Below are 27,141 nucleotides of genomic sequence, written 5' to 3' on the forward strand. Positions count from 1 at the left end.
GTCCTTCTAGGTGGTAGAGGTCACAGGTTTGGAAGGTGCTGCCGAAGAAGCCTTGGCGAGTTGCTGCAGTGCACCTTGTAGATGGTAGACACTGCTGCCACAGTACGCTGGTGGTGGAGGGAGTGAATGTTTAAGGTGGTGGATAGGGTGTCAATCAAGTGGGCTGCTTTGTCTTGGATGGTGTCGAGCTTCTTGAGTGTTGTTGGAGCTGCACTCATCCAGGCAAGTGGAGAGTATTCCATCACACTCCTGATTTGTGCCTTGTAGATGGCGGAATGGCTTTGGGGAGTCAGGAGGTGAGACACTCGCCACAGAATACCCAGCCTCTGACCTGCTCTTGTTGAAACAGTATTTATGTGGCTGGTCCAGTTAAGTTTCTGGTCAATGGTGACCCTGAGGATATTGATGGTGGGGGATTCGGTGATGGTAATACCATTGAATGTCAAGGGGCGGTGGTTAGATGCTTGTTTGTTGGAGATAATCATTGCCTGGCACTTGTGTGGCGCGAATGTTACTTGCCACTCATCAGCCCAAGCCTGAATGTCGTCCAGGACTTGCTGCATGCAGGCATGGACTGCTTCGTTATCTGAGGAGCTGCGAATGGCACTGAACACTGCAGTCATCAGCGAACATCCCCAGTTCTGACCTTATGATGGAGGGAAGGTCATTGATGAAGCAGCTGAAGATGGTTGGGCCTAGGACACTGTCCTGAGGAACTCCTGCAGCGATGTCCTGTGACTGTGATGATTGACCTCCAACCACCACAACCGTCTTCCTTTGTGCTAGGTATGACTCCAACCAGTGGAGCATTCCCCCCCCCCCCCAGTTCCCATTGACGTCAGTTTTACTAGGGCTCCTCGATGCCACACTGGCAAGGCTTGGAAGCTAAGCAGAGCCAGGCCTGGTTAGTACCTGGAGGGGTGACCATCAGGGAAGACCAGGTGCAGAAGGTCACGGAAGGAGCCCCGAGGAGGGGCGGTTGGTGAGAAGGTCACGGAAGGAGCCCCGGGAGGGGCGGCTGGTGAGCAGGCCCGGGCGTTGGGCTGAAGATTGTCGGACAGGAGGAATGGTGGAAATGGAATGGCGGCACGCACAGACGCAGCGGCTTTGCTTCTCCCAGGATGGTGCTATTTACGTTTAATGTTAATGTTATTTGTACTGGACTCATGGGAGCTTGCAAGATCACATTTCGTTGTGCATTGTACAATGACAATAAAGTTGAATTATTATTAAAGTTGAATTATTGATGTCAAGGGCAGTCACTCTCCCCTCACCTCTGGAATTCAGCTCCTTTGTCCATGTTTGGACCAAGGCTGTAATGAGGTCGGGAGCCGAGTGGTCGTGGCTGAACCCAAACTGGGCATCAGTGAGCAGGTTATTGGTGAGTAAGTGCTGCTTGATAGTGCTGTCAATGACACCTTCCATCTCTTTACTGATGATTGAGAGTAGACTGATGGGGCAGTTATTGGCCGGATTTGATTTGTCCTGCTTTTTGTGGACAGGACATACCTGGGCAGTTTTCCACATTGTCGGATAGATGCCAGTGTTATAGCTGTACTGGAACAGCTTGTCTAGAGGTGCAGCTAGTTCTGGAGCACAAGTCTGCAGCACGATAGCCGGGATGTTGTCGGGGCCCACAGCCTTTGCTGTATCCAGTGCGCTCAGCCTTTTCTTGATATCACGTGGAGTGAATCGAATTGGCTGAAGACTGGCTTCTGTGGTGGTGGGGATCTCAGGAGGAGGCCGATATGGATCATCCACTCGGCACTTCTAGCTGAAGATGGTTGCAAATGCTTCAGCCTTATCTTTTGCACTTGTGCTGGGCTCCACCATCATTGAGGATGGGGATATTCATGGAGTCTCCTCCTCCTGTTAGTTGTTTGTGGTCCACCACCATTCACGACTGGATGTGGCAGGACTGCAGAGCTTGGATCTGATCCATTGATTGTGGGATCATTTAGCTCTCTCTATAGCATACTGCTTCCACTTTTTAAGCATGCATGTAGTCCTGTGTTGCAGCTTCCTCAGGTTGGCACTGCATTTTTAGGTACGCCTGGTGCTGCTCCTGGCATGCTCTTCTACACTCCTTATTGAACCAGGGTTGGTCCCCTGACTTGATGGTAATGGTAGAGTGAGGGATGTGCCAGGCCATGAGGTTACAGATTGTGATGGAATATAATTCTGCTGCTGATGACCCACAGCACCTCATGGATGCCCAGTTTTGAGCTGCTAGATCTGTTCTGAATCTATCCCATTTAGCATGGTGGTAGTGCCGCACAGGACGATGGAGGGTGTCCTCAGTGAGAAGACGGGACTTTGTCTCCACAATGACTGTGCGGTGGTCACTGCTACCAATACTGTCATGGACAGATACATCTGCGACAGGTAGATTGGTGAGGACAAGGTCAAGTAAGTTTTTCCCTCTTGTTGGTTCTCTCACCACCTGTCGCAGGCCCAGACTGGCTGCTATGTCCTTCAGGACGCGGCCAACTCGGTCAGTAGTGGTGCTACCGAGTCACTCTTGGTGATGGACATTGAAGTCCCCCACCCAGAGTACATTCTGTGCTCTTGCTACTCTCAGTGCTTCTTCCAAGTGGTGTTCAACATGGAGGAGTACTGATTCATCAGCCGAGGGAGGGCGGTAGGTGGTAATCAGCAGGAGGTTTCCTTGCCCATGCTTGACCTGACGCCATGAGACTTCATGGAGTCCGGAGTCAATGTTGAGCACGCCCAGGGCCACTCTTTCTCGATTGCATACCACTGTGCCATCACCCCAGTGGGTCTGTACTGCCGGTGGGACAGAAGATACCCAGGGATGGCGATGGAGGAGTTTGGGACATTGGCTGAAAGGTATGATTCTGTGTGCATGACTATGTCAGACTGTTGCTTGACTAGTCTGTGGGACAGCTCTCCTAATTTTGACATACATCCCAGATGTTGGCGAGGAGGACTTTGCAGCGTCGAGTGGGCTGGGTGTGCTGTTGCCATGTCTGTAGCTGATGCGGAGGTCGATGCCAGGTGGTCCGTCCGGTTTTATTCTTATTGTTTTTCCTAACAGTTTTTTTTACAACTGAGTGACTTGCTAGGCCATTTCAGAGGGCAGTTACGAGTCAACCACATTGCTGTGGGTCTGGAGTCACATGTAGGCCAGACCAGGTAAGGACGGCAGATTTCCTTCTCTAAAAGGGCATTAGTAAACCAGATGGGTTTTTATGACACTCTGATAGTTTCATAATCACCATTACTGATACTAGCTTTTTATTCCAGATTTATTTAATTAACTGAAGTTAAATTCCCCAGCTACCGTGGTAGGATTTGAACTCATGTCTCCGGATCATTAGTCCAGGCCTCTGGATTACTAGTCCAGTAACATAACCACCACGTTGTAGCGATTCGTGTGCATCACCACTAAATAATCGAGTTCGACTTCGACGAACTATAAATAAGTTGTTTATTTACAGGAACAGGTTAAATACAACAGGTAAGGTAGCAGGTAAGATGGCTGACTGTAGGAGCACCGTGGTGCAGGTCTTTCCCCAGCGAGGACTGACTAGAAGTTTCCGAACTCAACTGCCAGAGGGTTCCGAGCTCTGACGTCATAATGTCATCACGCAGAGTACAGGAATGAAGCCCGAGTGCAGTAACAGATACATTTAAAGGTAAGTTAAAGGGAATTATGTATCTCAATGTAAGGGACAACTGGTGGTACCGCCAAATAGGCCCCCCCCAGAATTCGCTTTAACAAAAGTCCAAGGATGAGATAGTCTGACGAGCTGGTGGTCACGGCGGTTGTGCTGTCTTGACTTGGTAGGCGAGGTCTGAAGATGCTGCTCGTGAGCGGATCCTTATGCGCGTCATGGCGAATAAAGTGTATCCGTCAGGCGAAGGAACATGGAAACGTGCGAAACAGCAGGCCTTGTCAGAGTGACGGTCAGGTTGGGCGGACGCGGACGATCACTCTGTTGATGTTGGAACAAGTCCTTGTTCTGACGAACCCTGCCGGAAAGCCAAACGAGCGATCCAGAAGGACTTGACAGGCGAGGTAGATGAACTCGCCGACAGGTGAGCAAAACCTTCAGGAGGCTGGAACATGCGGAACGGTGCATGCCATAGTGCTATGACGTTAACACAACAGAGGGTGAAGAGTTGCTGCGTTGATCAGTGATTGGTGAGGCCAGCAACTTTCACGTGGCTGATCGCGGCCGCAGGATGCACGTTGGACCCGTCCTCGATGAGTGCAGCATCAGTAGAGGTTTGCGTTTGTTAAAGGGAAAACTGGAGAAAGGGCGGCAACGGTCTGGGTTGTTGTTGCTTTCAGGAGGGGTCAACTCTGCCTGGAGGGCGGCAACACTTGTAACTGTTGTAGATTTAGGAGAAAACAGCAGTGAGGGCGGCAACGCTTTTCGTTCGTGCCGAAACATGTAGTAGGTAACACCACCAGCAGGATGACGGGCTGGTGCGTCGTCGGCGGGGAAGGAGTCTTCGTTTTTCACGAGGGATATGTCCTCATGGTTCGCGAGGGATGGGTCCTCGTGTGCGAGGAGTGCGCCCTCGTGTTTCGTGGGGGTGAGTCCTCGTGGTATCCCCGCAGGGCGCGCTCCGATTTTGTGGGCCCGAACATGCTGTACCCCGCGCTTGGAGAGATGTATACTTGCTGTTGCTTTGGACGTAGAGGCGGACGATCCGTGTGGTGGTAGGAAAGACGAGTACGGGGACCGTAAGCAAGTGCGTGGTCGGCGCCGCATCGATGTTCTCGTCGAACAGGGCTTCTACCTTTATAAAGCACGAGGGAGACTGTGACTCCCTGGATTGCGGTAACGACAGCAAAACGGCTGGTGCTTCCATGGCGTGCTTCTTTTGTGAAAATTGCTCACAAAAAAACGGGGTCCGGTTGAGTTTTGTCGGTGTCAAACGGGATCTGCTCCAGGCTGCGCTTACCTTGCGAATACGTTCGCAAAGACGGGGTCGCCTTTGGAGGAATCGGTGTTAGGCGGTTGCTGTTCCGTGGTTGTTCGTCGGTCGTCTTGTGGGAAGACGAAGTTCAGGCTACGCGTTGCTACCGTGAAAATCGTTCACAGATACGGGGTCATCAATTGTAGTGTTGGAATTGATGAGCTCCCGTACTCACGTCGTTGGGTCACCAATGTAGCGATTCGTGTGCATCGCCACTAAATAATCGAGTTCGACGAACTATAAATAAGTTGTTTATTTACAGGAACAGGTTAAATACAACAGGTAAGGTAGCAGGTAAGATGGCTGACTGTAGGAGCACCGTGGTGCAGGTCTTTCCCCAGGGGGGACGCCATGAGGACTGACTAGAAGTTTCCGAGCTCAACTGCTAGCAGGTTCCGAGCTCAACTGCCAGCAGGTTCCGAGCTCCGACGTCATCACGCAGAGTACAGGAATGAAGCCTGAGTGCAGTAACAGATACATTTAAAGGTAAGTTAAAGGGAATTATGTATCTCAATGTAAGGGACAACCGGTGGTACCGCCACAACGTTACCGTTCCCCTAAAAATGTAATATTTAATTTTTTTTTTAATTCATTCTTGAGATGTAAGAGTCACTGGAAAGTCTGGTATTTATTGCCTATCCCTAGTTGTCCAGAGAAGGTGGTGGTGACCGAGTGGCTTGTTAGGACACTTCAGAGGGGAGTTAAGAGTCAACCATGTTGGTGTGGGGCTGGGGTCTTTACATCCCAGACCAGGTAAGGATGGCAGATTTTCTTCCTTAAAGGACATTTGTGAACTAATTGGGCTTTTACAATAATCCGCCAGCTTCATGGCCACTTTTACTAACCAGCTATTTATTTCCAGATTTTAAAAAACAGAATTCAAATTCTCAAGCCGCTATGGTGGATTTGAACCCATTCTCTGGATTGTTAGTCCAGGCATCTAGATTACTAGTCATGTAACATAACCTTTACACTATCATACCCAGATAGCAAAGGGTTATGATTTAGATTGGTAGGAAATGATGGGCCAACATTTGTGATTGGAGGCTTCCTGCGGGCTGACGCCTCCAACCTACAAAAAATCTATGACTTTACCTGGTGGCCCGGAAGAAATGGCGGCTTGTGATCCTGGGCCTCTCTGGGTCCGTGCAGGCAGAGCCCCATGTATCCCAGGCGGTTCGTAGGCGCCCCTGGGATCACGTGGGCCGACCTAAGCAATTAAAGGGAATCCCCATTTATACTTATGGGAGTTCTCTACGTACGGAATCCCCATAAGTATATGAGTGGGGATCACTTAAAAATACACCAACACATGAAATACATATTTTTTTAATTACATTTAAAATTAATTAAAATGCCATTTAATTCAATATTTTAAACAAAAATATAATTTTTTGGAAAAAAATGATGTTTTTATGGGGCTAAAAATAAACTTACCTTATTGAAAAGTATTTAAATTTATTAATGAAAGATAAAATTTTATTTTTCTATTTTTTTAAAACTCTTAGGCAGGCCTTACACCTGCTTTTACCAGGCGCAAGAATTTGACAGGCATTCAGCGGGCGGAAGTTGTGTAAATAGCGCAACTCTCCACCCGCAGAGGCCCTTCTCCCGGGGATGAGGAGGATCTGTCAAGAGAATTCTTGACAGATTGCAAGTGCAAGGTTTTAGCGCATGTGCTTCACATGCCTAAACCCGGAACTTGTGCGGTCCATACGCACCCGTAGGGGTCGCAAAATACGGCCCGATAACTCAGTTTACTGTGCAAGGACAACAATTTTTTTTTTAAATTCCTCCAGAAAGAGAATGTTATATTTTTTCCACAAGTAATTCAGAAAGGGGATATATCTTCAGGACACCAGACTTTGTTTGGCCAAGTGCCACTTTCTAATCAGTATCTTTAAGGTTAGCTATTAGTTATTGTTCTTTTTGTTTCTTTCAAATGGTGTATATTACTTAATAAATTATTACTGATTAAGTTCATATATGGAAAACATTAAAATGTCAGCTGCTATTAGTTTAAAACTGGAATTAGTTTAGATCAATAAAAGTGCCATTTAATTTATAGTTTGAAATGGTAATTTTACAGTCAATTGAATTAGAATGAATTTATACAAACTCACATTTATATCCCATCCCTATTTGGCTTTAACAAAATAGATAGCCGTCACTTCTTGTAAAGATGCAATTACTCATACTATCAGATGCCCAAAAATAAAATCATTTACTGGAATAACGCAAGCACAAGTCTTATAATATGAAAAGCTTTGTTCTTTCCTTTGCAGGGAGAAAAAAAATGTTGTTTTGCAACAATTATACCTTGTAATATATTATATAAATATTCATAGTTTCACCCAATTTATTTCCATATAAGTGAGGCTCTATGGTTTGATTTACGGTTCCAGAACCAAGGTATCTTGGTTTAGCTTATTCTAGCTTACTAGATTAATTTTGACACTAGTCATTGATAACATTTTTGGTGATTCTCAGAGTAAGTAAATTGCAAATAAATTAAAATATATTTTAAAAATAATTTTACATATAGCAAGTCCTTTAAACATAGACTAAATTACCAAAGTTGCATCTATTATTTCCTTAATGTATAAATTTTGATTTCACTAGTTTATCTGTTTTCTTGAATCATTTGACTTGTTTCATTTGTCTTAATTTAAATATAAACAGATATAATTCATTGCTTTAAAAATGAGGCTTATTCAAAGTGTAATTTTGTAGTTTTTTTTAAGATTTAGAAATTTAGCCTTCTCAAAATCTAAGCTTAATTTTAACAAATGTGCATATTATATTAAAACTCTCAAAATTACCAATGGCAGAAAAGTTTCTACATTAGTGATTTGAATATCTTCTGGTCCCCTGCTATTATAATATCAATAGCTTTCCTTGACTGATGATTCATGTAGACACTATTTGAATACCACTTCACTTATGTCATTATTTTGAGGTAGCCTTCATTTATTTTGTTTATACTTTGATGGTTCTAATATCAAACGTGATTTAGGAAATACTTGTCACTACAGCAATGTATGACAGCTCAGTCTTCATAAAAACAGAAGTCTATTCTTCCGTTCAGCTGAGGTTCATATGCTGCAACATCTGTTCTTCAATGTAAAATGCCCATGCTTGAAAAAAAATCAAAGAGAGAAATTAAAACATGAAGTACTGCATGATCATTTCACATTTCTTTAAGAACTGTAACTTGCACAGCTAAAAAATGTTTTAGACCATTATAAACTAGAGAAAAATCCACTAACTTTCATCCTGAAGTTTTTAATTGATTCCCATTAATATCAAGACAGATATATTTCAATTAGTTTCAACAAATGCACAATCTGACTATCCTTTCAAATTCTAGAAACCTCGGAAAAGTGCGTGAGGTTAGGTAGGTTACGTATTGGTGCAGCAGGGATATTCGACCTCAGTTTGTTAGGATAATGGATCGAGATAGAAACATAGAAGATAGCAGCAGGAGTAGGCCATTCAGCCCCTCGAGCCTGTTCCGCCATTTAATGAGATCATGGCTGATCATCCAAATTCAGTATCCTGTCCCTGCTTTCTCCCCATATCCCTTGATCCCTTTAGCCTCAAGAAATATATCTAACTCCTTCTTGAATATATTTAATGAATGAATTGGCCTCAACTGCCTTGTGTGGTAGAGAATTCCGCAGGTTCACCACTCTCTGGGTGATGAAATTCCTCCTCATCTCAGCCCTAAATAGCTTACCCCTTATCCTTAGACTGTGACCCCTGGTTCTGGATTCCCCCACCATCGGGAACATCCTTCCTGCATCTAGTCTGTCTAGACCTGTTAGAATTTTATAAGTTTCAATGAGATCCCCTCATATTCTTCTAAACTCTAGCGAATATAAGCCTAATTGACCCAATCTCTCCTCATACGTCATTCCTGCCATCTCAGGAATCAGTCTGGTGAATCTTCGCTGCACTCTCTCCATGGCAAGAACATCCTTCCTCAGATAAGGCGACCAAAACTGCACACAATACTCAAAATGTGGTCTCACCAAGGCCCTGTACAACTGCAGCAAGACATCCTTGCTCCTGTACTCGAATCCTCTCGCTATGAAGGCCAACATACCATTTGCCTTCTTAACCGCCTGCTGCACCTGCATGCTTACCTTCAGCGACTGGTGCATAAGGAAACCCAGGTCTCGTTGCACTTCCCCTTTTCCCGATCTATTGCCAGATAATAATCTGCCGCCTTGTTTTTGCCACCGAAGTGGATAACCTTGCATTTATCCACATTATACTCCATTTCCCATGCATCTGCCCAATCACCCAACCTGTCCAAATCATACTGGAGTTTCTCTGCATCCTCCTCATAGCACACACACCCACCCAGCTTTGTGTCATCTGCAAACTTGGAGATATTACATCTAGTTCCCTCATCTAGATCATTTATATATATTGTGAATAGCTGGGGTCCCAGCACCAATCCCTGCCCGCCACTCGGAAAAAGACCCGTTTATTCCAACTCTTAGCTTCCTGTCTGCCAACCAGTTCTCTATCCAAGACAGTACCTTACCCCCAATCCTGTGTGCTTTAACTTTGCACGCTAATGTCTTATGCGGGACCTTATCGAAAGCCTTCTGAAAGTCCAAATACACCACATCCACTGGTTCTCCCTTATCTGGGACCTGGAATGATTGTCAAATGTAACAACTCAAATTGCTTGAAATTGCTCGGTGAGGATGTATTTACACTACAACTGCAGTGGTTTTGCTTTGTACTGACACTGCAGTTGTAGTGTAAAGCAGTCTGAATTTGGAACCATGGCCCAACCTGACACGAGAGTGAAGCAGATTGAGACTCTCCGAAATAAAGGGTCTTGCTCCATTTGGCTCTGGAGACAGTTTGGGCCTGAAAGACTGATTTGCACTACGGGCTCGATTTTGCCATTCGGGTGGGCTGGGGGTGTGTCAGGTGTTTTTCGAGTCCTGAACCAGACTTCAGTGTGATGTGGGAAAAAAGTGCGATTTTCCCCTAATTGGGCAATTGATTTCCAGCGTGTGGGAACCCCTGGCCCAATTAGTCTTTCCATCCTGAAAGTCGCCTCCGATGACATCATCAATGCTGCTGGATTTAAGGCCTGCAAGCAGCCTTGCTTCTTCTGGAGACTGCAAACTTTATGCCCATTGCTGTGATCGCTTCATTCAGCAACTATGTCCAGCAGTAGGCCAAAGTTGCTACACGGTTCGATGACGTCACCCTGCAAGCTCTGGTGGAGGGAGCAAGAGCAAATAAGGAGGTGCTCTTCCCTTCCTCACGGAGGAAGAAGCCTCCCCAGCAGACTAAAGCTGTGTGGATGCAAGTGGCCCAGGAGGTCAATCTCTATGTGCCGCAGAACCTGGCTGCAGTGCAGGAAGAGGTTTCATGACCTTCTGCGCACTGAAAAAGTGAGTGAGTATGACTTTCCCATCACCCTTAATCTGATCCCCATCCCCTCTCCTCACCAGCACTCTGCTTTGCCAACCTCTTCCTCCACATCCCACTTGACACTTACATCCCTGCACCCTTACCCATTCTCTCTCTCTATGGTCACATTCACTTAACTATTCTACCATGCAGCCCTCACACTCTCTATCATTGTGATGCAATGACAACTTACTACACACAGGGAGGGCCCTTTGTCTCCTTCTAAGCATCTATGCTATGGAATCTCTACACTCACTCCTTCATTCTCACTCAAACTCCACTTGTGTCCCTCATTGCAGGAAAAGAGAGCCCACAATAAGAGGGAAAGAGCAAGGACAGGAGGAGGGCCACCCTCAGTAGCCCAGCTCACCACTTCGGAGGCGGCGGCCCTGGAAATTGCCGGGATTGAGGAGGATTCCCAATTGGAGGACGGACAAGCAGGCGCATCACAGCAAGCTGGTGACAGAATAGTTTGGCATCTCTCTCATTGACATTGCATGAGTCACTGATAATGAATCTGATGCTCTAACAGATTGACTTATGATCATCTGCACTATTCAATGTGCATGTAAACTTGACCTCACATCTCCAACTCTTTCCTTTACTCCCCCACAAGACCATCACAAGTATCTGTCCCCCCTAGCCAGGAAGAAGAGGCTGAGCAGCCAGACTGCTCAGAGGAAGCTGCAACCTCAGAGGGTGCAGCGTCACCAGACATCTGCGCACCCAGCACAGACACTCACACCTCGGTGGGACCTTCGGGACATAGAGTAGTGTTGTCACCTGGTGTATCACAGCTCACAAGTGAGCATCAGCAGATGGTGGAGACAGGGACAGCAGTGGAGAGTCCTTGTCAGAGGGCGCAGGACGCTCCCAGCTTGGCTCCGCTGCATGTCGACCCTGTGCCTCTGGGTCCATCCAGAAGGAAAGCGGTACGGGAACTCCAGGAACAGGTGCAGGAGTCTCTGGCAGATTTTGTCTCCAGGGTCGCTGCGAGTGTGGAGCGAATGGAGGAGTCCATCGTTAACATGAGCAGAGCCTTTGTGGAAGCGTTGGCGCATGAACGCATCACCACGGAAAGGATGGCTACCTCCATGGTAAGGCTGGCTACCATAGAGGAGAGGATGGCTACGGTAGAGGAGAGGATGGCTACGTCCATGGAGGAGCTCAGTCGCCAGGGTATGGAAAACATGGTAATTGTTCAGAATATACGGACATCTTGAGGAGCGATGGTCAGCTATTGAGCAAACAAACCAGACCTTCATGCAAGTCCTCGGGAGTAGGACTTCCAGTATAGAAACGGGTCCTCATGGCCCCCCTGAAGTGCAACAAGATGCTGTCAAGCCACTTGCTAGCTCTGAAGTGGGGCTGACGCATGAGAGGGATGTTGGTGGCAGACAATAAGTAAGTGGGGGCTCCTCTCCAAGCGCTCACATGACCATGCTACTGCAAAGCCCTCGGTCAGAGCCCCACCAGAGTCCCCACCCAACTGAGGTTGGCGTCTCAACCCCTGCACAGCCGCAGGAGCAGCAGACTGTTGCTGAGCCCTCACAGGTTCACAACCCCAGAGGACGCCTGCCAAAGGTGTTGAGGCAGGAGCAGCAAGAAAGTGAGCAAGGGGCCTCCACATCTGCTGAAGCCACAGGGGAAGCACCACGTAGGAGCACGTGTAAGAGGAAGATACTGCACAAGTAGTCACAAGGTTAGTCACTTGGGTGTAATGTTATGTTTAATTTTGAAAAGCCATCAGTTGGTTATTGTCATTAAAAATTCTGATGGCAAAATGTTGCAGTTGTGGTGTGTGTCATTTCGCTAATGGGACTTCCACATTGAGGGCTTAGGATGACTTGCAATTGTCAGTATGGTGGTCAGAGTGATAGGAATCTGCAGGTTCTTGGCCATTGTCGATGGTCTGATAAGGTGTGAGGCAAAAGTGTTTCATTGTGCAGGCTAAGCAAATCTGGCCAAGATGAGCGCCTCTGCAAGTTGTTCATTGTCGCTCTCCTCCTTCTCCTCCTCCTCCTCATCATCTGAGGAGGCTATGTGATGAGCCACTTGTTCCTCAGGCATCTGCAAGCCACGATGCTGTGCCATGTTGTGAAGTGCACAGCAAACCATGACCATTCTGGAGACCCTGGCTGCTGAGTACTGCAGGGCTCCACCTGATCTATCAAGGCATCTGAAGCGCATCTTCAGCAAGCCGATGGTTTGCTCGATTATGGATCTGGTGGAAATGTGGCTGGAGTTGTAGCGCTCCTCAGCTTCGGTGGGTGGGCTCCTCAATGGCGTCATTAGCCACGTCTTCAGGGGATAGCCCTTGTCTCCAAGTAGCCATCCGAAAAGTTGGTCTGGTGGACTGAAGAGCGGAGGCACACTAGACTGGCGCAGGATGAAGGAGTCATGGCAACTGCCAGGGTACTTGGCACAAACATGCAAAATTTCCTTCTTGTGGTCACACACCAGCTGTACGTTGAGGGAGTGGAAGCCCTTGCGGTTGACAAAAATACCTGGATTGTGATGGGGTGCCTTAAGGGCCACATGTGTGCAGTCAACAACTGCACCCTTGGAAAGCCTGCCAGATTCTCAAACCCAACCCCACGCGCAGTTACACTGGCGTGACCCTTGGAGAAATTAATGTAATTGTGCACGATGGCAAAGAGGGCATCGGCTGCCTGCATGATGCAAGTGTGTGCGGCCACCTGGGAGACGCCGCTGATGTCTGCTGCTGATCCCTGGAATGAGCCTGAAGCAAAAAAGTTGAGTGCGGTGGTGACTTTGACGGCCACTGGTAAGGCGTATCCACCTGCTCCTCTGGGCTACAGGTCTTGCTGCAGCGTTGCGCAAAAGTCTGAGCCTCCTTTGGCACTGCTCATCAGTAATGTTGAGGCAGCTGATCCTCTGTCTGTAGACCCTGTTTTGGGGGGTATCTCCTGCGCCAACGTGCTTCCATGCGCTGGCGCCTTCTGGCCTATGCAGCTTCAGGTGGGTGAGCAGCAGCTTGGAGCTCCTGCTGTTGCTCCTGCAGTTGGTGCTGCTGTTGCGGCTGGTCTTCGTCCGAATCTGATGTCCAGGAGGAAAGGAAATAAATGGTTCCCATTCTTCTGGTAAATACCTCAGTTGAGGAAGCGCTCATTCAAGATGGGGAGAGGAGTTTCCCAGGAGGTCACACTGGAGATGTGCGTCAGGCTCCAAACTTCCAGAACAATGAGTATGCCTGCTAAAAGTTCCCCCAGACCTAAGACAACAAAGTTCTGCCACCTGCAAATACTGATTAGTGAAAACTCCTTTTTAATGGTGGAGCTACAGCTGTTAGTAAGCAATCCACTTGTGATGCCGCCGGGATTCACTGGCATGTTCCAGAGGAGGCGTGCAGAATGTGGGAAAATCAGAAAGGCCTCTCAAAATGGGATTATAGAGGCAATTAAGTGGTTAAGGGCCTTAAGGGCCTATCCCGCCTCTTGGAGGCGGGATGGAAACAGGTCAGAAAACTCACGTGAGAAAATTACTCGGAGGCGGGATGGGGCCCGCACGCCATTTTTTGCGATTTTACCACCTCACATGCCTCCAATCCCGCCTCCTCGGGCCTGGCAAAATCGAGCCCTACGTGTCTGGAATTTTCCACTTCTGTCCCTGCCCGCCCACGATTGTCCACCCATTCGCTTTAATGGGTGAAACGTCCTGATCTGGTGAGTGCAGAAGTGGAAAGCCCCGGCCCACAATTTTAGCGTTGGTGTTGAACTGGAATCACCTTGCACAAATGCTAACCATACAGTATAAATCAAACACGATCCCATTCTTCCTCATTTATTCATCTTTCATTTACAAAATGCAATTGGGCTTTTACCAAACTAGAGAAATATGGGATATTATTTCTAATAGTTTTCACTTGAATTTCCCTGCTCCCCATTGTACACAAGACTTAATTCTATGTTCCTTCAGTTCTTTTTCCTCATTAGTAGCAGTGGTCCATTTTGCTCCACTCCGAAGAATCCTGCAGCATTTTACAATCTTGTTTTTTCCCCCCCTCCATTCAGTCCTTTGTGGTTTAGCCTATTTTCATAAAGCTTTTTGAAAATTTGCACATGACCTCTCCTCACTTCAAAACATAACCTCAAAATTTGGAAATTCTGCTCACAAATGTTAAGAGCTTTAATTACAAATTGATGCTGGACCAATTTATGTGTTGCTTGAACTTCTTCCTTCCACAATTAGTGGTATTTTGTAGTCTAGCTTACAATCCAGACAAAAAAAAAAAATCACACGTTATCCAAATCAAAGAGGGATTTGAGCATGGAAGGGCATTGTAAATGGTTGTTTGACCCCTGTACATCTGTAGCACCAGCCAAAGTAGGCTGTAGATGAAGTGTCAGAATCATGTGACCAGACAAACCTCCTCCAACTCAGGCCCTCAAACTTCCCAATTAGCAGGCACTGAAATAGCTTCAGCACCAGAAGCACCTACCTCAAAGTCCTCAAGATAAGTTGAGCCAAAATTAGCAACCTATGAATGTCTCTCAATAAATCTTTTTCTGACAAAGGGATCTCAGTCCAAAACTGGACTCATCAACTCTGGTCAAAGAATTTCACTCGTCACCCTCTGCTCTAGCAGAAACTGTTCTGGATATTGTGGATGTAAGCGTTTTCTCAATCTTCCTCTCTCTCCCACTCCTCAACCAGACCACAGCTTCAGTACTGTTTGGACGATGGACTAAGGCTAAAAGCACAATGCAACAGTCCCTTCACGCTGTACTGAAGTAGGACTTGAAAACAAACACAACCTTCTGGAAGCAAGAGGACTCCTCCATGCCCCACAAAACTACAATGGCCTGCCTGTAATGGAGGCACAGATCTGGCATAGGATGTTGCGCCCCAAAATTGGTCTTTTTTGCCCTGCTTTCCAGCCGTAAAGTGGACCAATTTCTCCCCCATTGAATGCATTTTTTCTTAACAAATTTAATAGAAGATATATTGTTCATATTCATCATTAAACACCCTGTAACAGCAGCAGGTGGTTGTTGATGTTCTCATATCTTCACACCCTTCCACTGGAGAGAAGAGTGTGAAGTAGTGGAAAGATGTGCATGCTGATTAACAGTCTGACAGACTGTGATATGCGTGCATAATCATTTTTATACCAGATAGGTTGATTTGGGTTACAGCGGAAGGGTTTTAAGGGCTCCCACAACCTATACGATGAGGGAGGGTGGGGGGTCACCTACAGTCACTGAACTCCAGTATCCCGCTAGATGTCAAAACAGAATTCAGAGCCGGAGCTCCGGTCTCCACTCACCGGGACTATCTGGAGTGGGATTTGAACCTTGCACCTTCTGACTCGAAGGTGGAAATACTGCCACTAAACTAAGGTACGTTCCAGAGGAGCAGGTGATGAAAAGACTATTTTATTTTGTATGGTGTGAAGAAACAGCTTCCAAAGATGCCTGCAATACATTCATCACTACAAAAAAGACAAAAATACAAAGCCAATGGAAGCTTTAGATTACAAATACAGGAAACTTTCGATTTACCGGCACCTAAATAACCGGAAATCTCGGTTAACCGGCAAAATGCAGGAGTAGGTTCAGGTAAGTTTTACTTCATATTGTACTTGCCTTCCTCCATCTGTTGCTGTGCAAGGGTGTGGCTGCAGCTGTTGCTAAGCTACAGAGACACTTGGAACTTGTGGCCATTGTTCTGAAACTGTTGCTAAGCAACAGGGTCTGTTGCTTTATACGGAGCTCTCATCTCTCCGTATCTTTTACTATAGCTTTCGGTTATCCGGAATTTTTGATAAACCGGCACCATGTCGGTCCCGTCGGTGCCGGATAAAAAAAAGTTTCCTGTAAAACATACTGATGACAGTGTTGCCTAGAGCCAAATAAGGACAATGTCTTTCTCCAAAGTTAGCTATCCAGTCACATTTATGGTTCATTCAAAAGTATTCTTAGGTAAAAAGCAAATTATTCTTTGGATATCCTTTTTCCCCCCACCACAATTGGAACTGAGAAAGTGATCGATGTGTTGAGGCTAGATGCGATATATTCTCACACTTTCAGCCAAGGAACTTCATGTCACTGCTTGTTTAATTTACAGGAGGGGAAGAAGGGAGACAAAGGTGTGAGGTGGATCCAGTTGGAATCAGTATTCTGAACAGCTTTAACTCTGAAGAGAACAGATGCATGGCTAAAGCATTTTTACTTTGTAGCCTATGTAGTGCTGGGAAAAATGCAAGTTCAAGGCCAAGTTTAATCTGGTTTCCCTAGCTATGTTTTCTATGTTTAGTACATCCTAGAAAATAATATTAAGCACATCTGGCAATTCTTGAAGTTGTTACAAAAATAGATACTGTAAATTTAAAACACTGATTTTCTTATGAACATATATTTGAGGACAGTTCTGTTTTGCAAAATTTTCCACAGTAAATCTTAAAAACTCCAGATAGTACTTGAAGAAATACAAGAATAATGTGGAGTCATCACTCCAGATTGTATGTATGTGTGTCATGCATTATATAACTGTGTTTAGCTGACATTCTTATGAATCAGAAATAATGACATTTTCAATCTTCCTTTCAATAAAAATTGTGCTGTATAATACATCTCAGTATATTCAAGAACAAACACAAAGGTCTTTAAATAGAAGCAGTGAATAAAACCATCACAATCTTGAAATTCTTGCCAATTTGAAGAATTCTGAAGAGTAAAATTTATTTGACTATGGGAATCAGAATGACATTCTTAAGACAAACTGGTTGGTCACGGACTGAATAAACAAAGTGCATCACAGAAACAGCTTTAACTGACTCAATATTCAAGGATGCAAGTAACACTATCAGCTCAGTAACTACTGTATCAATAAAAGCCATTTGGCAAAACAACTAAGAAATTCGAAACTTGGCTACATTTTCCTCCCCAATAGAAAGTCGTTTGAGTAGTTTCTCAAAAGAATGGTGGTAGAAGTAAATGCACCTCTGACTGCACCCTTTACTATTTAGTCTAAAGGAAATTGCTCTAAAATTACATATTCAATGAAAATAGTGGGGTGGATTCCGGCCCCAGCCGACTTCAGGAGGGTTGGCCAGAATGCATAGCCAGCTGCCCAACAGCTCCAGCGTGAGGGTTATTCTATTTTGAGGGCCAGATCGAGCTGCTGCTGGAAATCAAACGTCCCTGGGCAGCCGCAATATTGGATGGTCCAGCCGGCCTTTGTGCCGCAAGAAGGTGGGAGGCCTGAAAAATCCGCCGTGTGATTCTTTTCAGTTGGTCTGCAGCTGTGTGCATACATGTTGCCCCCAGAGAGATAGGGATTGGAAGTATTTCCCATGCATTTGTTAAATTGGTTGGGAAGTATGAATGCCAGCCTTCAGCCCTCCCCTCATCTCCCACCCCCTCCACGAGACTAATAAGAGATCAATTGTGAGGATTCTCCACAGACCATCAGATCACATACTCATCAATAGACTACCAGAATACAGAGATGTATACTTTGTTCCCTGTTAATGCATCAGATCCAATCCTATTAGATGAATACACGCATCTCCATGAAACCCTAAGTGATCAGGTCTATGCTCCTCCATTACACCACCAGAGAACAAGTATACTTATGATACTCACCCATGGATTTTAAAAACTTCAGGAAAGCTACCTACCTCTGAAACTGTAGACTGGATTTTCTTCATTGCAGTGCCTGGGGAATGCTTAGTTTCCAGGAGCAGTGAAGACGAAAAAAGGGGAAGAGGCCCATTACATTAGGTCTGCACCCCCATGCAATTTCCTTGGCATCTCCAATCTGACATCGGTAAGTCTGCACCTGTAGGAGGCAACTGGAAATTCAACCAGTTATTAAAGCAGGACGATTATGCACATTCGACGCACATTATTCAGTTCCTGAACCCTGCTAGGCTCAGCAATTCTTCCAAGTCAATATTACAAATGATTTCACCACCACTCACTGTCTAAACAAAAAGATGTTAAAAACAGACTTAAACAAAGAGAACAAATCAAAAAGATTTATTAACAGGCAAATGAAAAGAGATAAATAGAATAAAGCTGCCTTAGTAACTTCACAGTACATATTGTAAAGAATAATAGATACACAGGAGTAATTTCAAGGCGGTAACTTCAGCTCTGCATTTGAAGAATGGCTCTACACTGCTCAATCGGCTCTTACAGCTCATACGATCTAAATTGTGAGTAAATGTTCTTTCCTGCGTATCTTCACATATAACAATACCTTTTTTGATTTTTTTGACTGCATGGAAATGGTGGTTGCTATACACAGACATGTTTTATTTACTCTTTTTTGCAATTCCTCTTTTTACTTTGAACCATAATAAAAAGTAGTTGCTAAAATCCCTTGGTATTAAAAATAATTAGAACAAAGAATGATAAAAATAGTATTACTTTTCACTTTGAAACAAACATCAAGTCACTATTCATCTGTGTAAAGTAAAGAGACAAATGACTACAGGGTGTCAAATATTAATAGCAATTACAATGGCAAAATTTATGAATTGTGGCTCTTGAGGTGCAGGAATTCATTAGAATAATTTCATTTCGATCTCTACAATCTCTTTAGTCCTAATGAGTTCTTTGGTATACAAGAGAGAGTGTATTTTGTTATTTTTCAATTAGCTTCCAATTTACTTTTGATTTATACTATTGATATAAGCAGATGAAATTACAATTTACATGCAGATTAAAAAAACAAACATTACATTTTCATATGTTAATGACATTCACTGTAGTCAAATTAAAATGTTGCAGTAGTCTCATACAGGCTACTTTGATTAGACTTCTACCATTCAACACGCAGTTGCTTTGAAAATACAAATTTACAATTAACTTTTATAGAGTGAAAGGAGAAACTTTACTTCAATTAAAATCATGAATCCTTTGAAAACTCATTTTGCTTCAACAGTATGTTTATAATATCAAAGGTTCCATGCAGACAATTTATTTTAGAGTATGGTATATGGTTTCATCTTCAGATGCAATGATGAACTTGCAGTATAGATAGCGGTTGAAACAGTCCTTCCACACTATACAAAGTACAATATACACCCGGTAAACGTCAACAGTTCACTCATGTTTAGCACTATATGACCTGTATATGTTGCAGTGTCAATGCTCAATGTACATGGACCTCCAAACCTCCACTGATCCTAGCTTTTCACTGTTTAAATACTGAGCTAACCTTTTTTGGCCCAAAATGGATGACCTCAGACTTACCTGCATTGAAATCCATCTGCCACAGTTTTGCCCACTAACAATCTATCAATGTCTCTGTAATATAAAGCTCCCATCTACACTACTTGCTATACCACCAATCTTTGTGTCATTGGCAAACTTGGATATATGGCTCTCTACTGTGTTACCCAAGCCATTAATAAATATAGTGACTCGTTGAGGCCCCAGCACAGATCCTTGTGTTGGGGTAGCTGGTCCCCTTTTGTCCAACGTCTCAAATAGGTGCAGTAGACATATTATAGTATATGTCTTCTGTAAAGTATTATCACATGGTTTGGTATGGCCTAATAAAGCAATCACATGGCCTAGCAACTCCGTGTCTCTGTCCTTCAGTTGTCCTACCCAAGTATATTATATTTGGGCGACGAGGATGGGATCCCAAAGCCATTTTTAGGGATGATGTAAGGGCACAGTGTTCAACCTTCGAGTGGACAAGTTTAAGGTGAATGTAACGCCTAAACTGAATTTTTGCAATTTTTATTGTTAATGCTAATGCAGAATTGTCTGTGCTTCGCCTTCGCGTGTAATTATACACAGCAACAGCGGCGTTGATTCTTACATGTGCACAAGTAGCGTGCTGAGTCACTGTTAAACAGGATCGGGACAATCATGGCTGCGCCTACGGGATTTATCGGAAGCCTTGGTATGTATGGCCAAGCTTGTGAACCATTCAGGTCTTGCATTGAACAGATGGAGATTTAAAAAAATTTTTTTTATTTTTATATAAAAAGGCCAATAACATTATTGAGACCGAAGATGCAGATGAGAATTTAAGCTCAAAATAAAATAATTAGTGAACAGAAGCAAGCAATTTTTCCTAACAGAGATCGGTCCAGATGTCTACGGAACGTTGACAAACCTACTCATGCCAGGGAAAGCGAAGGATGTGTCATTTGAAGACATTGTCGAGAAACTAGAGGACCATTTCAACTCAATGCAGTTAGAAATAGCAGAGAGCTGTAAGTTTTGTATCAGAAACCAAAACAAAGTGAAACCATCAGTGAGTACAACGTAGCTCTTAAGAACCTGTCTTTGCATTGCAACTTTGGCGAATTTTTGGATCGTGCATTGCAAGATAAGTTTGTGTGGACTGGTGGATGAGCGGACACAGTCCAAGTTACTGAACACTCTGAACCTAACGTTTGACATAGCATGCAAAATTGCTCTATGGAGCCGGAGTTTAAGAATGCTAGGGAACTCCATCCAACACTCAAGTGACTAGTGCAGCTGAGGTCTACAGTTACAAAGCCACCGCCAAACATAAAGCAGCGAGACCGAGTCAAAAGCATGTCAGTGAGAGTTCAGTGAATTGTTATCGCTGCAAAGGAAATCACTCACCACAGTCCTGCCAATACAGAAATGCGAAGTGTTTTCACTGCCAGAAGCAAGGCCATATTTTAACAGCTTGTGGCAATATATGGCAGCAACAACAAAAGGGAAGAGTTCACAATATTGAAGTGAATACACCTGATATTGAAGAACTAGGCAACTACAGTATCTATGCCACTAGTGGCAACGCTAACAGTCGTGAGAAAGACTTCCGTACAAAACTTTTGATCAACGAGCAATGTATTGATGTGTATCAACATGGCAGCAGACTGCTCTATCATAAGTAAGGACACATATATGAGTGTAAGTTTAATCAAATATTACTTACAAAGAGTACCGTAGAGTTAAAAACCTACGCCGGAGAAATCCTAGACCTGTGGACAAATGGAATGTACAGTTCAACACAACGGCCAGTCAGTAAAGCTGCCTATTATTGTAGCGAGCTACAACAACAGGCCAACCCTCATGGGCAAAGACTGGTTGAGAAAGTTAAAACTAAACTGGAAAAACATCTTCAGTGTAGATGCTTCAAAGAAGTGACTCGACACAATGCTGAACAAGTATGAAAGCATGTTTGCAGACAGTTATGAGGGCTTCACTGGGTATGATGCGCATATCCACATCAAGTCCAACACGAAGCCTGTCTATTGTAAGGCAAGGCAGATCCCCTATGTGTTGAAAAGTCAGGTGGAGGAAGAGCTAGCGAAGCTCAGAGAGAACGGAGTGCTAGTAAAAACTGACAAAAGTGAATGGGCTACCCAGATTGTGGTAGTGCCCAAAGCAGACAAAACTTGTGCAGTGACTACAAAATTACTATCAACCAAGCAGTTGACGATGAGCAGTATCCGTTACCTACATCGCAAGATTTGTAAGCAGCACTCTCTGGGTCAAAGGTTTTCTCTAAGCTTGAGCTGTCGCACGCTTACGCTCAGCTGAATGTTGTCAAAGAGTCAACAGTATCTCACCATCAACACACACAAGGGACTGTACCCATACACCAAGCTGCCGTATGATGTAAAGTCCTCCCCCAAAATCTTCCAGGCTACGATGGATAAGATTTTTCAAGGAGTTCCAAATTGCTTATGCAATCAAGACAATGCAGATCGCAACAAGCGGTGAGGAAGAAAATTTAGAAGTGTTAGATATAGTGCTTCAAAGGTTGAATGCTCACAATGTCAAATTGAAAAAGGAGAAAATGTGCTTTTGTGCAGCCCGAGGTTGTGTACCTTGGCCTGAAAGTTGATGCAAATGTCTTGCAACCAGTGAAGGAAAAGATTGATGCTGTCATCAATGCTCCAAAGTCATAGAACATGACTGAGTTAAGATCCTCCCTTGGAATGGTCCAGTACTACACATGTTTCTTACCCGAGTAAGAAACCATGTTAGCTCCATTGCACGGGCTCCTGAAGAACGTCCAATGGAAGTGGACGAAAGCACAACAGGAAGCTTACGACGCTTGTAAGAGAAGTCTCTCTAGCGATGCTCTACTTGTGCACTACGACACCAGAGCGTGTGCACTACGACACCAGAGCGTGTGCACTACGACACCAGAGCGTGTGCACTACGACACCAGAGCGTGAGCTTAAGTTAGTGTGTGTTGCTTCCAGTTACGGTGTGGGAGTGGTCATAAGGATGACGGCCAAGAGAAACCAATCGCGTTTGCATCAGGAACCCTCACAAAAAGAGTGAAATAAACTGCGCAAATTGAAAAGGAAGCACTCGCCATAGAAATTCCAACAGTTCCTGACCGGCAGAAAGTTTATCCTGACAACTGATCACAAACAGCTCCTGGCAATATTGGCACCCAAATCTGCCATCCCTGCAATGGCCGCGTCAAGAATGCAACGTTGGACAATGTTGTTATCACAATATGACTACACGATTGAATATCATACTTCAAAGCAAAACGCAAACGCAGATACCTTGTCCAGGTTGCATGAGGACTCGTGTTGGGAGTGAAGGTATGATTTTCACGCTAGGTGCAGTTAACAAAGACTTTCCCATGAATGCAACTGAGATTGCAGATGAGACTCAAAAGGACTCAGTACTGAAAAGAGTGTGTGAAAGCAGCTTGAATGGATGGACTGATCAGTGTCTGGACACAGAGTTGAAACCATTCCATAACCGTCTTGTGAGCAAGGTTGTATCAAGTGGGGAAACAGAGTGGTGGTACCTACTTCTTTGAGAAATAGAATTCTAGCTGAACTTCATGATTGAGGCTTGTTCAACCGAATTTGGCCTCAAGAGTTGAATAGAAATTGGTTGAAATTGGTGACAAAATCCAAAGTGTTCATGTAGATCAAATGATCTCTGCTCGAGATGAACCAAGACATGATTGTGAACCACTTGATCATGAACACATACATGAGTTTGACTCCATTCAGACTTCAGTAACAAGTCTGAGATAGAAACAGGATCATCCGAGTTCGGAACCAAAACAGCCCGAAAATTGGTTCAACACCAAAACCTTCTGTAAGGAGATCAGGAAGGCTCTGCAAACCTATTATTAAACTGGATTTGTAGTTCATGTAAAAGAAAAAAGGCCAGTAGTTTTTTGTTATGTGGTACGTGTAATGTTGGAAAAGGCGGGACCATAGTTTTGTTGTATTTGAGAGGGGAATATGTACATTGTTTTTAAAGGGGGAAAGCAGTGTAATTATCACATGGTTTGGTATGAGCATGCTCAGTTTGCACTGGCCTAATAAACAGGCACATGGACTAGCAACTCATTGGGCTGGATTTTGCCACTGGGGATCGTTTGGAGGCGGGACTCCCACTTGTCAGGTTTCAGTCCCGCCTCCATCAACTTCTGGCCAACCCACGCTATTTTCCCTTGATTGACCTTGTTAAGCCTGCCCAGCGGGCTTAGCAGGCCAATTAAGGGAAAGCCGGTTACAGAGAACGTCAATTATGACGTTTCATCTGTCAAATTTTTGACAGATGAATTGCCATCGTTTGACAACTCTGTGAAGCTGTCAAACACTGACATTCTCTGTAGTTTGATGAGTTCTTGAATTCAAGACCTCATCAAACTTCTTTCTTTTGCAGAAATTAGATGGTTGTTGCATTGGAGAATACAATGGCCATCTGTCATCTCTGCCGCGGAGGTGCGAGACACTCTGCATACCCACCGACTGAAGCCTGCAGGAAGAAACAAAAGGTAAGTAAACTTTTTCTAACACTACCTCAGATACTCACCTCTCCACACTTGTACCCATCACTTACCTTCACAGTGCACTTTTTCACCCCTCCGACCCCCGCAGACCCACTACTTGCCTCGGTGACCCTGGAGGGGTTTGGAGCCTTCGGGAAGCTGGGGATAATCCTCTTATCCGCCTGTTAACTACCTGTTAACAGGCAGTTAAGTGACTGTAATCCCCTTCCCGCCTCCAAGGAGATGGGACCTGGCGCGGATCGGCTACCCGCCTCCTGGCAAGATGGCACGGAGGCAGGTTGGGCACCCGCCCCCAAATTCTGTCATTTTCCCGGTAGTCCTGCCTCCATACCCGCCTCCCCAGGGCTGGCAAGAACGCGGCCATTGTGTCTCTGCCTTTCATTTGTTCTACCCAAGTATATTACATCTTCCATACAAAATCAATGAAACAAGAATTCAGATAAAGTATTAAGATATATAAAGCACTATGTAGCAGAGGAATAAAGTTCAAATTTAAAGAACTTTTACCTTTGGTGAGGCCCCATCTGGGGTATTATGTGCAGCATCACAGGAAGCCTATTATGGGGTAGATTTTCAACTTGCTGCCCAGTGTAAAACTGCCGTTTCAGAGTGGCCACCTATTATAGAAACTATCCAATTTTCATTTCCAATATATCTCAGCGTGTTAAGTGAAAGTCAATAAAGACCTAGGCAGTTTATTGTAAAACTAGTTGGTTCCAACCAAACCCATGAAAGCATTGGTCTGTTTCAAAGCTAAAGGCAAATGTATTTAATCAGGGACAGGGTTGTGAGGTTTATTCCTCTTATTTGCAATACTGTGAAGGGATCAGAGGTTCCTGGCAGTCATTTTAATCCAACCCCTCCACCGTGGAAAGACCATCTCGAGACAAACTACATTGTATTAATTGAATCATTTATTCAGTATGTTAACCAGACAATTGCATAGTTAGCTTAGTCAAAAGACCTGTGATTGAACATTGTCATGATAGTTTGAACCATACAATCAATAAGGTATAATTTGAATATACTTTCAGCTCTGTAGCATACATGTTCTATTTTTTAAAACTTCTTGAATAATGCAGCTTTGAATGTCTGAGAAAAGAGACACAGGCTGTTCTTGCCCAAGAAGAGATAGGCAAGCAGCTGTGGAGCATGGCCTTGAAGAAGACAATACTCTACAGAGACCCATGTCTGGGGCCAGGCAGGAGAACGTGCTCACAGCTTGTCGAAAATGGCAAGCAAGCTGAACAAAGAAAAGTTAATGGTCTCCAACTTGGTCTGAAGTAACCTTTGGGCATATGAACATCACCTGCCCTAGGTCCCACCATTGGTAACCTTCTAATTAAGAGATATGGAAAAGCAAGCTTGCCAATCATCAGGCATCATTTTCTATTATAAAAATGAGCCCAAACCTCATGCTTTGGTAGAAAAATAATGCAACTAAGGTACAACAGGCTGGAATAGCTGTGCGGATGCCAGAATATGACAACCCCGAGCACAACCCGGGTAAGCCTCATCTTTGTTTCTTAGTATTAGATCGCTGTTTGGTGTCATCAGCTGGAGGAGCTCAAGCTCCAGGTTTCAGAGCTTGAGCAGCAGCTGGTGTCACTGCGGTGCATCCGTGAGGCTGAGAGCTAAGTGGATAGCACATTTCAGAAGGTGGTCACCCCGCAGCATAAGAGTGTGCAGGCAGAGAGAGAATGGGTGACCGTCAGACAAACAAGGAGGACCAGGCAGATAGTGCAAGCGTCCCCTGAGTGCATCTCACTCTCTAACCAGGATTGAATACTGGTAAGGGCAATGGTTCCTCTGGGGAGTACAGCCAGAGCCAAGTCCACAGCATCACAGGTGACTCAGCTGTGAACAGCCAGAGGTCATGGTCCATAGCGGTATTAACACCATAGGTAGAAAGAGGGATGAGGTTCTGCAGGCAGATTTTAGGGTGCTCGGAAAAAGGTAGTAATCTCCAGATTACTCCTGGTGCCACGAGCTAGTGAGTATAGAAATAGGAAGATAGAGCAGATTATTGTGTGGCTGGAGAGATGGTGTAGGAGGGAGGGCTTTAGATTCCTGGGCTCGCCAGAACACTGGTCCCAGCACGGTTCAGGTGAAGACCGTCCCAACGATACAGATCCCGCTTTCCCCAGTACTGATCATACCTCCTACATTCATATCTAAATCATTAATGTACACTACAAACAGCAAAGGACCCAGCACCGATCCCTGCGGTACACCACTGGACACAGGCTTCCAGTCACAAAAGCAACCTTCGACCATTACCCTCTGCCTCCTGCCACTAAGCCAATTTTGGATCCAATGTGCCAAATTGCCCTGGATCCCATGGGCTCTTACCTTCTTGACCAGTCTCCCATGTGGGACTTTGTCAAAAGCCTTACTGAAGTCCATGTAGACAACCCTCATCCACACACCTAGTCAACCCCTCAAAAAATTCAATCAAATTGGTCAGACATGATCTCCCCGACAAAGCCATGTTGACTATCCCAGATTAATCCTTGCCTCTCCAAGTGGAGACTAATTCTGTCCCTCAGAATTTTTTCCAATAATTTCCCTACCACTGATGTTAGGCTCACTGGCCTGTAATTCCCTGGTTTATCCCTACTACCCTTCTTGAACAATGGTACTACGTTAGCTGTCCTCCAGTCCTCTGGCACCTCCCCTGTGGCCAGAGAGGTTCTGAAAATTTGTGTCAGAGCCCCTGCAATCTCCTCCCTTGCCTCCCACAGCAGCCTGGGATACATCCCATCAGGGCCTGGGGATTTATCCACTTTTAAGCCCGCTAAAACCGCTAGTACCTCCTCCCTCTCAATACTAATTTGTTCAAGTGTATCACAATCCCCCTGCCTGATTTCTATGCCTACATCACCCTTCTCCAGTGAACACAGATGCAAAATATTCATTTAAAACCTCACCTACATCTTCCGGCTCTACATACAGATTGCCACTTTGGTCCCTAATGGGCCCTACTCTTTCCGT

General features: G+C 44.8%; 1 protein-coding gene across 5 annotated transcripts in view; it reads right to left on the minus strand.

Annotated features, from left to right (window-relative positions):
• The window catches only part of LOC147082002 (beta-1,3-galactosyltransferase 1), a 138,074-nt gene that overhangs the window by 14,096 nt on the left and 96,837 nt on the right, over positions 1-27,141 (minus strand). For 3 of the 5 annotated variants that reach the window (XM_085980532.1, XM_085980530.1, XM_085980529.1), the window contains one exon: positions 18,044-18,217. The gene's annotated coding sequence lies outside the window, so the exon portion shown is untranslated. Of the gene's footprint in view, positions 1-5,188; positions 8,091-18,043; positions 18,218-27,141 lie in introns of those variants that run through there. The other 2 variants (XR_015076338.1, XM_085980531.1) reach the window with 2 other exon arrangements.

The sequence above is a fragment of the Somniosus microcephalus genome, unplaced genomic scaffold (genome assembly GCF_052327205.1).
Source record: "Somniosus microcephalus isolate GS21.2 unplaced genomic scaffold, FLI_Smic_1.0 scaffold237, whole genome shotgun sequence".
Taxonomy (NCBI): domain Eukaryota; kingdom Metazoa; phylum Chordata; class Chondrichthyes; order Squaliformes; family Somniosidae; genus Somniosus; species Somniosus microcephalus.